The sequence below is a fragment of the Rhamphochromis longiceps genome, linkage group LG9, assembly GCF_057381845.1.
Source record: "Rhamphochromis longiceps isolate RC_006_pf linkage group LG9, R_longiceps_female_GT1.1, whole genome shotgun sequence".
NCBI lineage: Eukaryota > Metazoa > Chordata > Actinopteri > Cichliformes > Cichlidae > Rhamphochromis > Rhamphochromis longiceps.
The window spans coordinates 7,586,685-7,599,538 of NC_140565.1; the positions used below are offsets into that span (position 1 = coordinate 7,586,685).

Here is a 12,854-nt window from a genome sequence, read left to right on the forward strand (position 1 = left end):
TGTGGAATGTTGGTCCACTCCACTTCAATGGCTGTGCGAGGTTGTTGGATATTCGTGGGAACTGGTACACGCTGTCGTATACGCCGGTCAAGCACATCCCGAACATGCTCAATGGGTGACATGTCCGGTGAGTATGCTGGCCATGCAAGAACTGGGACATTCTCAGCTGCCATCTGCCCTGAACAATGTGAACCATGATTCATCCGTGAAGCGCACACCTCTCCAACGTGCCAGACGCCATCGAATGTGAGCATTTGCCCACACAAGTCTGTTACGGCGACGAGCTGGAGTCAGGTCAAGACCCCGATGAGGACGACGGGCATGCAGTTGAGCGTCCCTGAGACGGTTTCTGACAGTTTGTGCAGAAATTGTTTGGTTGTGCAAACCAATTGTTCCAGCAGCTGTCTGGGTGGCTGGTCTCAGACGATCTTGGAGGTGAACCTGCTGGATGTGGAGGTCCTGGGCTGGTGTGGTTACACGAGGTCTGCGGTTGTGAGGCCGGTTGGATGTGCTGCCATATTCTCTGAAACGCCTGTGGAGACGGCTTATGGTTGAGAAATGAACATTCAATGCACGGGCGACAGATCTGGTTGACATTCCTGCTGTCAGCATGCCAATTGCACGCTCCCTCATTGCTTGTGGCATCTGTGGCATTTTGCTGTGAGACAAAACTGCACATTCCAGGGTGGCCTTTTGTTGTGGGCAGTCTGAGGTACACCTGTGCACTACTCATGATGTCAGATCAGCATCCTGATGTGGCACACCTGTGAGGTGGGATGGATCATCTCAATATAGCAGATGTGCCCACTACCACACATTTGGACTGATTTGTGACCACTGTTTGGGAGGGATGGTTATATTGTGTATCTGGAATGAATTTTAGGTCTCTACGTCCATCCCATGGGGAATGGGAGCAAAAACAAAAGTGTTGCGTTTATATTTTTGTTCAGTGTATAACTAGGATGCTTGGAAAAGCTGTGTTTAATTCCTTGCTCTGTTTTGCAGCACTTAATAATTCTGTCCTGTCTACGTGTGTATGTATAATATAAGACGCGAGCTACCAAGTTATTGATTAATACTTTTTAGCAGGTAGTTGTCTGCAGATATTCAAACTATCCAGTAGCTTTTGGCAAATAGATGAACAGAGGAATTTTCTCTTTCATCCCTACACTGCTGCCTTGCTGAACATGATGTACTCGATGCCATCAGCTCTCCATCAGATGCAGGTTCTGGTTAGTGTGATTGTCCACTTCACAGCTGATCACAGTAAAGAGATCTGACGGGTCACAGGAATGGCAGCGAAAACATGCAGTTGGCAGGGGCTAGCCAGCTAACAGCAACAAAAGTTAGGAGCACAGTCCACTGTTAAACTGATAGTATATGCAATTAGGGCTGCTCAATTAATCGAATTTTAATCATGATTACGATCTGGGCTTTCAACGATCATTAAAAATGACTGAGCCGATTATTAGCCCCTCCCTCATTTATCCGCGACCCCTTAAAGGCCGGTCCGTGAAAATATTGTCGGGCATAAACCGGTCCGTGGCGCAAAAAAGGTTGGAGACCGCTGATTAAGAGGACCCGAGGGAAGCTCGGAAAACTAAGCAGAAGTTATTTGGAGAGGAGAGTGACTGCCGTTGGTTGAAAAGAGGTAAAAAAAACTTCAGTGGTGTTGCACACTATTTTATATTATTTTTTAAAGTCATTGTTAACCCTTTAAAGCCGGTCAGAGCAGCACACTCCGTTTTGTGTAACTATTTTTAAATCCCCGTGGAACCTGAACCGCGTAAGCTAGCGCAATAAACCGGAGGAGTTGTACTTACATCTGATGCCATCAGCTTGTCCTAGGTCACGGTTTCCTTCCACATAAAGCTTTGCAAAAATTGCATAAAAAGCGCTTGCAGGAACAAAAACATAATATTCCAGAAACACGCTTTGCCGATCCGATCAGCTGTTCATAACACTTCCTACGTTGGAATAGACGTCAGCGCGAACTTGTGCATTTCCGCCATTACCTGCCCGAAACCGGAAGTGACGTCAGTTTCGCGGAAATGTAGTCTTTTTCACTATCAGGGCCTCAGGGCCTATACTCGTCTTTTTAAAAGTTATCTTTGACTTTATGACTTTCTGTGTCGTTTCTGGGATGCTTAGGACTCATATTGCACTGCTGGAAATAGTTTATTTTGATGCATATGCTGCTTTTTTGCAAATTTGCAGTATAATATTCAGTATAATATAACTGTCGCATGTCGCATGTCTGCCATTTCCTGGCCGAAACCGGAAGTGACGTCATTTTCGCGGAAATTGTAGTTTTTTACTTGTAGGCCTTAAAAACCTCTACTGGTCATGTTTGACTTTTCTGAATAGTTTCTGGGATGCTTAGAACTCGAATTGCACTGCTGGAAATAGTTTATTTTGATGCACCTGCTGTTTTCTTTGCAAATTTGCATCATAGGATTGTTTTTTCGTTTTTCCTGCAGTATATAAAAATTGGTGTATCTCCAAAATAAAACTATGAAGACACTCAAAATAAATTTCCTGTTGTTGTAAACAATTTTTTGCAACTTTTTTGTATTTAAAGTTTTGAGGGATAAACCTCTTAAATTTCTCCAAATAGAAATATATGTAAAAAAAACAAAAATGATTTTCAAATTTTTTTGTAGTTTATTGCACTTTTTTGCAATTAATGTAGTTACTATGGACTTAATGCATACATATTATTAAAATATGGGCTATAACAGTTATTTAGCAACTTGAAATGCTCCCACAAATGGCACTACAACATGTAAAAAAATAACATAAGCTCTGGCGGACTTGGTTCTATAGTAGGTCTTAAAGGGTTAAATAAATATCGTCAAATAATCGAGATCTCAATTTCAGTGAAAATAATCGTGATTATCATTTTTGCCATAATCGAGCAGCCCTATATGCAATGTTCTCTCGGATTGATGGAGAAAGAAATATGCTAACATTTTAAATGAATCACTCCCTTATTTAAAAGGAATAAACGTGTCCCCAGAATGTCATCAGAATGTGTATTGTCCTGTTATTTATGACTGTATCATAAGAATAAATACTCTATTCTATCTAAATAAACCCTGTCAATCAAACATTTACGGTGCTAATGTGTTTCCTTTGGCCCTGGGTAATAACGTCTTTTATGGAAGGAAAAACTGAAAAAGGAAAAATTAAAATAAAAAAAAAAGTATTTAAGCACTGCTGGACTTCCAGCTAATTTAAAGTAATAATGAATATGCTGCACTTGCCATTTTCTTTACTCTCTTCTTTAGAATAAAAAAAAATGCCCACGGAGACGAGCGCAGCATATTTATTGTGAACTTAAATGAAGCATTAAAGGCAGCAGAGCAGCTGGCTGCCTTTCACTCTTAGTGACCTGAATATTTGTGAAATCCTTGCTGTGTGCGTCCCTGGCCGTTATTTCTATGGGAAAATCTGAAGATTTCTCTGGAACTGCTTTCTACTGGAGAAGAAATTCCTGACAATTAGTCAGATGACTAATTAAACATAATGGATACATTACTGAAAGTAGTTTTTATAGCAAAGCTGCCACAGACAGCATAGAGACAGTAGTCGATATATTACATGTTATAGCAAATGTAGTTTTTGGTTTCTTGTGAGCTGAACAGAACATTTGGTGATCTCCTCCACTCTCACTCAGTATTGTAATGAATGTATTTCAATGATTTCTGATGTTGTAAACACAAGGCTATTATCTGATCACCAAAATGGTCAGGATCCCCAATCAAAGCTGCAGGCGCTGTTAACCCAAGCAGTGAGGTGTGATGGCAGCACCCTGCCAATATTTGCATAAGAAAATGAGTATTTGTATGCTGTACAAAGAATTAAGTGTAAGGAAAAGTGAAAAGAAAGAGGAAAGGTCTCAATAAAATAAATACATTTAGATAGGTGGTTTATGGTAAGTGGACTGATTCTTATATAGTGCTTTTCTACTCTCCCAGAGTACTCAAAGCGCTCTATACAACATGCCTCATTCACACAAGTGCAAACTAATCTACGTTCACACTCTGATGAACACATTGGAGGGCAACTTGGGGTTAGTATCTTGCCCAAGGATATTTGACATGCAGACTGGGGAAGCCAAGGATCGAACCACCAACCTTCCAATGGGTAGCTGATCTGCTCTACCACCTGAGCCACAGCCACCCATTATGGTTGTAGGGTTTAACTTAACTATTCACTAAACTTGAATGACTTGAATTGCAATGAATAACTGGAAAAACTGGGGTTTTCTAAAACGTTTGACCGGTAGTGTATGTATTAAAAATTCCAATTATGTGTGACCTCATATTCAAGGTCAGAGGTCAAGTTTTCTGAAAATCTCTGTAAATGCAGTAACTCAAAAAGGAAGTCACCAGGATTTAGAAATGTATATGATCTCGTAGCTAGACTAATTTAATTAGGACATTCCCCTAAAGTTTGCTCTGTTGTGTATCTTTCCTGTGGGTAACTGTTGTGGGACTTCCTGAAATATCAGTAAGATGCCACATAGCTTAACCCCGGTAGAAGAATCATAGGGCTATGGCACGGGCACCCAGGATCCCCTCGAACAGTAGAATCTGAGCTAATAGACATCAGACCTGCATGGCTAGATAAGTGGCAAAATGTTTTGATTTGACCTAATTCGAGTGAAGTGGCCCTTTTGCGATGTGCAGAATGGCGCTCTCTGCCTTTAAGTGGCTGCTTTATGTTTGCCTTGCAAGGACTGTCTCATGTGACATGAGCGCAGGTCACTCCAGCTGAGCACGGCAGCGTAAACTGAGTGTGCACTTCATTTAGGCTAGCTGCCAGATTATGTGACATATCCACTTATAAAGCTAATGACGTACTCATAAATCAGCTTTGATTGTGGCTTTGGTAAATCTGGGAAATGACTTGCATTTACTTTTATTGTTCATTTCACAGAGCAGCTTTCTGCTCACTTGGAAAATTGGTTAGCCTACACATTTTTCTTTTAAAGATTTTTCTTTTTTTCGCCGACTCAGAGCCGCGCTCTGGCCTACAGATGACTCAGCATGAGGAACACCCTCTCTGTCTTCCTACATGCACGCACGCACGCACGACCTCCTTTATCACACAACTCACTGTGGGAAATGTCTCACACTTTTAAGGTTCAACGATTAAAAAAAAAGAAAAAGAATTGTGCTACATGATAACATCTCCCACCACCCCATGCTCCCAGAATATGAGCAAGGGACTGGCATGCAAAGCCCAGCATCCAGCGTGTAAACATGTTTGAGCGCCAACAACTGGAGCATTTAGTTCTAGCCGGCGCGCAGCTAAGCTGTGGTTTCACATGTGGCTAGATGAGGATGGTGGAAGCAGGCAGAGGAAACTTAGATGCTTGTCTAACATTTCCGCTCAATCATAACCAAGATCAGGTTACCATAACGCACAAACACACACACATGCACACACCAGATTTCTGCACTCAGGCATCATTCTGTTTCCAAGCTTTGAAGTAACAGCCTAAGTAGTAGAGTAACAAAAAAAGACAAAGAAGAAGCTGAGAGCATTCCCAAAACTTGTTGACATTTTACACGAGGGATATGATAATACAGCCTAACATTCTGCCCGTCATTCTGCATGGATTAGCTCGCAGGTCGGACTGTGTAGCTGCTAATAATTGTGTTTTTCTGAGCTGAAACTTGCTGGAAGGCTTGGCCTACTTTCTCAGTTATGGTGCGTCTACATTATGGGCCCAATATAGACCCTGCAAAACAGAATTAACATGCAGCTCTTTTCCTAAAAAGATAGAACTCTCCTGTGTGAGTTTTGAAAAGAAAACCTTAAAGTTTCTCATCCCATTTAGCCCACTTTCCCCCCCATTTTTTTTCAGTTCTATCTGAATTCTGTGCAGATGATATGCATTGCATCTGTTAAGTGCTGCCCAAAGAAGTCAAGAGTGGCGGATTGAAGAACAAGGAAAGTGCATCTCTAGCCTGAATAATGAATAGGCGACCATATTGTGGATGGGGGAAAAAAGGAGGATGTGGTTCAGTAATAGTCTGGTGAGCATTTCTTTCTCGGCTAAATTGTTGGTCTTGCTAGACTCTTGTTTCCAAGAAAAGTTAATGAAAATTACATGTGAAGTCTAATGACCGACTGTTACAGGATTTGTAGGCTGCAGGCAGCTAAGGTATATTATTATATTAGGCTGCCCCTCTGAGTATTAGCATAGTTCCTGGCTGTGTTCCACTTCTAGCAAACCATTTTGGTCAAAAATGCCACCGAGTGCTGTGATGAGAGTAGACTTCAGTACCGACCCTGTACGGTAACAGTTACAGGGTGGTACTTTTTAGATTTGTCAGTGTGATGCGTCACAAGTCAAATCAGGTGCTTTATGATAACGAGTTTCAGTTACAGCTCTTACAGATCTGGTGAGAAAGTGTATATACCTTTTTCTGCAATACCTCCACACTGGGGTGCCCTTGATCAAAGCCCTTAACCCCAAGCTTAACCTCCAACTGAAAACAGCTCTTAAAAATGTGTAGCAGGATGTTCTCTCTGTTTGTATATAAAGGTTTTAGGAAAAGGAAGCTGCGTTCTGCCACGATCATGAAGTGGTTTAGTGGCCTAGCCCTGCTATGAGTTGGTGCAGTCATGGGGTTTTCTCATCATTCTCTATTTTTGTATTGGAGTTTTTTAAATGTGTATAGCAGGGTATTTTTAAAGGTCTAATTTTGCTGCAATGTTTTGCAAATACTGATGGTTGCTAAAGAAGAACAAGAGTATTTTTGAAGTTTAAAGTTATTTAAAAAAAGTCTCAGTTTCATTGAGTCTTAAGAGGAAATAAATGACATTTAAACTGGTTACTTTGGGCATAAATCCATAAGCATGAATCAAGTAGGTTTCATTTGTTCTGGTTCTTGTTGGCCCCTACAAAAACAAGGCATAGTGCTCCTACTACCCCCCCCAATCCTCCACTCTGTGTGAACCCTGTTCTGTTTTTCTACACATCTCGCAATAAAGCAGGACCCGAGTCATGACACTTAAAATTATCACTAATGTTGTGTAAGAAGCATTCTTTAGGGACTAGCAGGCAGTTTAATCTTACAGTTTAAGAGTTTGAATGCCATACACAGTGCTGATTTTTAACTCTACTAGAGTAGCAGAGCTAACACACTTTGTTGTGTTGTTACCGGTGTTACAGTGTCTTATTTTCCTTGATATAAAATGTGAAATATGTCTGGTCTTCTCTTGTTCCAAATGTTGATATTATGTTGTGTTTTTATGAGAAACAGAGAGTATAGGAGTTGTTCTAAAAAAATAAAATGGGGCTACAGATATCAGCTTCTTTAAAATGCTCACCAAGCTGAACGTGAGCATTTTAAAGAAGCCGATAAAGGAAAAGGGGCTAACGCTGGAGTTCATAGTTAGCCACAAGCTAGCAGCCTCGGTATGAGCAAACAATCCGAGCAGTTATGAGGAAACTTGTAGAGGCCAGTTATGTCCTGTTAGTTGGTGAAGTTACTGCAAAATGATGCACGTAACTGACATTTATTTTATGCTAGCCTCTGTAAGTGTTAAAGTGATCCTTTGCTTTCTGCTCCGTAGAGCAGGTTAATTCCCGGTTAAATGTTTTGGCCTATATGAAGAGGGATATATTTATTTATGTCTGCCAGTCTAAGTATCTCAGACATCAGGGAAAATGGAAGTCATTTTGGGCCTACGCGTGTTTATTCTGTTTGAGACGGGCTTGAGAATTTGAAACCCAAACCCACGCCTTGTCGTCCCTCCGAGGCCCCTCCCACTCCGGTCGGCAGGCACGGCGCTCGCATGAAAGTTAGAAGAGAGGCGTTCGCTTTCATCCCCTGTCATTTGGCCATTTCCCAGATATACCATCTCACCTTCCCTCCCCTCCGCTCTCCTCTTGCTGCTCATTTCTCTGCCTGCCCTACCCACTGTCTCCTCAGCCTCTCATCTCTCGGCATATCTTTCCTACAGACACATTTGTGTGTCTCCCTGCCTCCATCCCACAGCTATGATTTAGGCGTCAGGGCTGCTCCCACTCCTTCCCAGCCCTGGATCAAGTTACCCCGCCATTACTCAGACGTTCCCCCTGCGATGGTGCTCCATGTCAGGGGTGTAGCGGAGCCTGCCTGCCTCTCCAGACCTGCAGACTAGCTCAGTTCAACCACAGACGCCCCTGGTCAGTGGAGTCTCTCCAGCTATGGCACAGACTCCCTGGAAAATGATGTGGCGTGGTGGGCAGAGGGGTTAGTGTAGTTTTACTTTGGTTTCTATGTGGGACGCTGTCGTAACTCCAGCACTTGGGCTGCTTTCGCCTGGCCCACAGAGCAAACGGGCTGCATTGGGGATCTTTTGTTGTTGTCGTTACTAGGGGTGCAACGATACACAAAATTCACGGTTCGGTTCGGTTCGATACTTTGGTGTCACGGTTCGATATTTTTTCGATACAAAAAAAAATGTTCATGCCTTTTTAATTTGTCATTTATTAAAATTATAAATATATATTTTAACACAAAAGTACAGTTTTTAAATTTAACCCTAACCCTTGTGCGTGTTGTTTTTTAGCTCGTCATATCGCAGCCACAGAAATTCTTTTGTCCATGAAACCATAAAGCTGCACTTTCTTTTTGCCTTATAGTCTGATTTGTCATAACTTCTCCGTTTTGTGGTAAGCTTTTCTTTGGCTGTCACTTCTTCACCCTGACCTGTCTTATTTGGCTCAGCAGAACTAAAATATATATCTGTCTGTGAAGGTTCTCAATCATCCAGGTCATCGTAGTGAAATATATATCCTGCCGCACTCACATAAGCTCAGCGATTCTCTGCGCGATCAACCTCTCACATGTTTAAGCTGCGGGAGATTTCACTTGTCATGTTTGCATAGTAAGCTAACAATTAATAAGACTATGTCAGAGGAATTGGTGCACAAATTATCATCACTCACAGATCAGTGCTGTCGCTCTCTATACACAGTTCGCGCGATTGCAAAGTGAAAGCAAAAAAACAAGCGCAAATTCAAACGCGATTTCAATATGTCACATATTGACAGTGGCTCACCCAATGACATAATTACCCAGCTACATTTCTGAAAGAATGCAAAAGCATTGACATATATTTTTCCTTCCTACAATAGCCCGACAGGCAGGGGAGAGATAGCCCCGGGACGTCGGGCTAGCGATATTGCGAGCCCTGTATCTGATTGAGGAATCACTCATCTTTGGAAAAGAGAGTTTATTACAGAGAAATGTCTCTTTCCAAAATAAAAGCTATACTATCCGCTTCTTCTGGGCTATATTCTCAGCAGCATATTAAACATATCAGGTCTCCATAAGGAGAATCCTGTGCTAACAGCTGTCTAAATGACTCGGCTAAAGTTTGTAGCATGCATGCTTGTTGTTTTTGTCTTTGCACTAGGATGATGTCGGTGTAAATGTGCAGTCATATTCGTTGTGTTCCCACTAGTGCTTTCAGGTTAATCTCGTTGAAATAACCTTAACGCCACAACATGGCAAATCTCCGTTAACGAGCTACCCTATACAGAGGGGCTAGACGGCCAACACGTTAACGAGCTAACTGCGCTAACACACTAGCTCCCACCCATGTAATTGAGCATTGCATGGCACATCCAACATACTGTTTTACTTTAGTCCATGACTCGCTTACCTTCAGGGTCATACGTCACATGAAAACCAAAATAATTCCAAACGCCAGATCTGAATGAGGGTGGGGAGGTCCACTTCTGTCTCGCTAGCTTGCCCTGCGCTCTTCCTTCTGACCATCCTGTCTGTGTTGAGTGCTCAGTGAATCTGCGTTCGACTACTCCGCCTAGGCTGCACTCTCGAGCCTAGGCGGAGTAGTCAAATGCAGATTCACTGAGCGCTCAACACAGACAGCATCGTCAGAAGGAAAGTTGATAAAATAAATTACAAATTTTGTATTGTTCTTTTTTTTTCTCCCCTTTGGTTTTCTTTCTTTCTCTCCCCCTCTTTCTTTCATTCTTTCCCCCTGTCCTATCCCACAGTCATGTCTGTCCCGTTTGCAACTGAAAATAAAATAAATTCATAATTATAATAAAGGTCAATCAAATGGACCAATATGATGATCCACTTAAAATAAATCCTCTTGGCATCTTTCTTGGCCTCAAGACAACAATTCTGATGGCTATAGATCCAAACGGGACACAAAAAAAAAAAAAAAAAAAAAAAAAATTGAAAAAAAAATTTTTGAAAAAAATTGTATTGTTCGATACATATGCGTACCGAACCGAAAGCACTGTATCGAACGGTTCAATATCGATACGAATATCGTTGCACCCCTAGTCGTTACCAGTTCACCCACAAACACTAGACTGTGCAGACTGTGTACCAGCTGTGAGCCACACAACAAGCCCAGCCCTTCCATGCGTCACAAGTCGACGGGTGATTTGTGGGCCTCATCGTTTTATGGTTATGTAATGTCGGTTCCTTTGACGAGTAAAATGTCTTGTTAAAGCCCACACCGCCCTGTGCCCATAAAAGTGACTGATGCAGGCAGTATGAGGGCCTGGCTATCCCGTTAGGTTTGGTCTCCCATCCTAGACAGCGTGTCACGGGGCCTGGATGAGAGCTGTCCAGCTTGTGTAGCCAAAACATGACGCTGCAGAAATTTCACAGGCTTGGCTTTATCACTTGATTGATGCACGCTGAGTAAAACTGCTAAATCCACTGAGGAATTGTGGGATCCTATAGGTCTAATTTATGGCAGTCACTGGGGGAAGGCGTATACCTGTTTCTCTGCCCACGCCCCCTTTCATTGGGTGTAAAGTTTTATAGAGGCTATAGCATCCTACTCCCATTAAGCCTGTTGTGCACTTCAGTGGAGCCATAACTCCCTTTCTGCTATCGCCAAGCTTTTCAGCTCCTCTGTAATTTATTTAACTCTGACATATGGCTGTCCTGCACGAGGCAAGGTAGCATATCACAGCACAGGAAGGCCCGCTCAGGCTAGGCTAATCCTTTCTAATTGAAAGGGAGGCAGCGTTGTGGGCCAGTGGCTTGTACGTCGCTCATCTTTCTGCTTGTTTTACAGTAATGAGACATCTGGGGCCCGAGCGCAGAGCTGTTTGTAGTGGGAGAAGTGGTTCCCGAGCCCGAGGGCCTGCAAGGCTTTCGCAGACAGAACAACAGAGCTGACTGCTTGTTTGCTCCTATCTGTATGTGGGCATTTTTATTTTGCCCTAGCCGCCTTGGCACGGTGTCATCAGCCATGCTAATGTTAGATTTGATTTATTTCTTTGGAAAGAATAATACATTTGGGAAATTTAGGACAAGGATGAGGCTATTTAAGTTAAAGGGAGGACGTTTCATTGCCCTGTCTTCTAATATTAAGTTTGCATTCTCTACATCTCCTGTGTTGGTCTGTAGCCTGTTATTCTGAATATAAAGCTGCCAAGAGGCTGTCACTTAAGGTATAATTTGACTATAGGTTTTTTTTTAGCATCAGTGCAAACTGAAGTTCTGTTTTACTTTAAATGTATTTACTTATTATTTATATTGTGTGTTGGCTGTAGTTTGTGTATTGAAGAATAAAATTGGTTTCTGTTAGTTAGATGGTGAAGAGCAGCGGCCTAAAACAAAAACCTTGCAGGCTGGGCACTGTGGGTGTCATAGTGTCACTCAGTCACTTATAGCTCCAGGTTGGCCCTCAGTACAGCCTCCCTGTTTATGAGGAGAGTAAGAGAAACCTTTTTCTTCTTTTCAACCACACTGATGTTCCTCCTGAGCTTATAGTTTAGTTGAAATTGACCAAAGTTTGACATGTTCTCGGTTCTGCAGTTTTGACTGCAACTCAACTGATTTTCTCCATGTAGGCTGAAAGCACTAAGCAGTTTATACCATATGTAAGTATATAGTTTTATTATGATTTTTTCCCCATTGATTTGAGTAGGGTAGTGGATGTTTGTCCATAGGCTACAGCTAGTATAAGAGCAGGCTGATCCTAACAGTCATATAAGAGAACTATATGGGTGCTTTTTCTGTTCGTGTGTAATTTCTTGATCTACCACCAATCTAAGTAAGTGTTTGCATATGGTTTTATTTTTAATTTTCCTTCCATTGTTTGTTGTGAGCTATAACTAGTTCTGTCTAGATGTTTTTAATATTTCCAAAGGAGTCTTGTAACCTTGTAAACTTGAGCTTGTTCCTTCCCTTTTGGTGCATCGATCCTATTCTCTTCACCTCTTAAACATTGTCTTTAGGGAAAGGAAGAACTTTACCACAGTGACTTCATGTCCATCCTATTCTTCTGGATGTGATGTCTCAGGAGCACCAGGAGGAGATGTATTTGTACTTGAGGATGAACTGATGGATGAACTTGGATGAACTTCTCAAGATTTCACTTGGTAATCATAGCACATCTGGTAGTGATCTAACTGGTTAAAATGATAATGTAATGATAACGACATATTGTTTTGCACACATACACTTTCTTTGCGTGTTTTTATTTTTATCATTCTTTTCTCCCAACTCGTCTGTGATCAGTTTCCTGGTGGGCAACCCTCCCTGAATCTGAAAGTTCAGTTGTTCTTCTGTTTTTTAAATCTAACGGCTGGCCTGTCCATGTTGTTGCTGCTGCAGACGGATGTGGTCCCTAACTCCACTGTCATGGACTGCAGCTGGCAGCTGTAGTCGTTGGGCTCTGGAGGTCAGCTGTGGGTTGGAGAGCTACGCTCCTCTGTGCTGAGGCTGCAGAACAGTAACTCCGTGACATCGGAGTTTGAGTTAATTGCAGCTTACTACTGAGACAAGAGGAGAAACTTGTAAACTAATATTTACAAGTTAGATCTACTCAATCTAGCTCAGTGG

The 12,854-nt window shown here is 42.1% G+C and overlaps 1 protein-coding gene across 3 annotated transcripts in view; it reads left to right on the plus strand.

Moving 5' to 3' along the window:
* Window positions 1-12,854, plus strand: part of znf438 (zinc finger protein 438) — a 56,841-nt gene that overhangs the window by 3,830 nt on the left and 40,157 nt on the right. Inside the window, exon 2 of one of the 3 annotated variants that reach the window (XM_085418103.1) lies at window positions 12,248-12,391. The exons of the other annotated variants lie outside the window; for them this stretch is intronic. The gene's annotated coding sequence lies outside the window, so the exon portion shown is untranslated. The remainder of the gene's footprint in view (window positions 1-12,247; window positions 12,392-12,854) is intronic. 3 annotated transcript variants of the gene reach the window in all.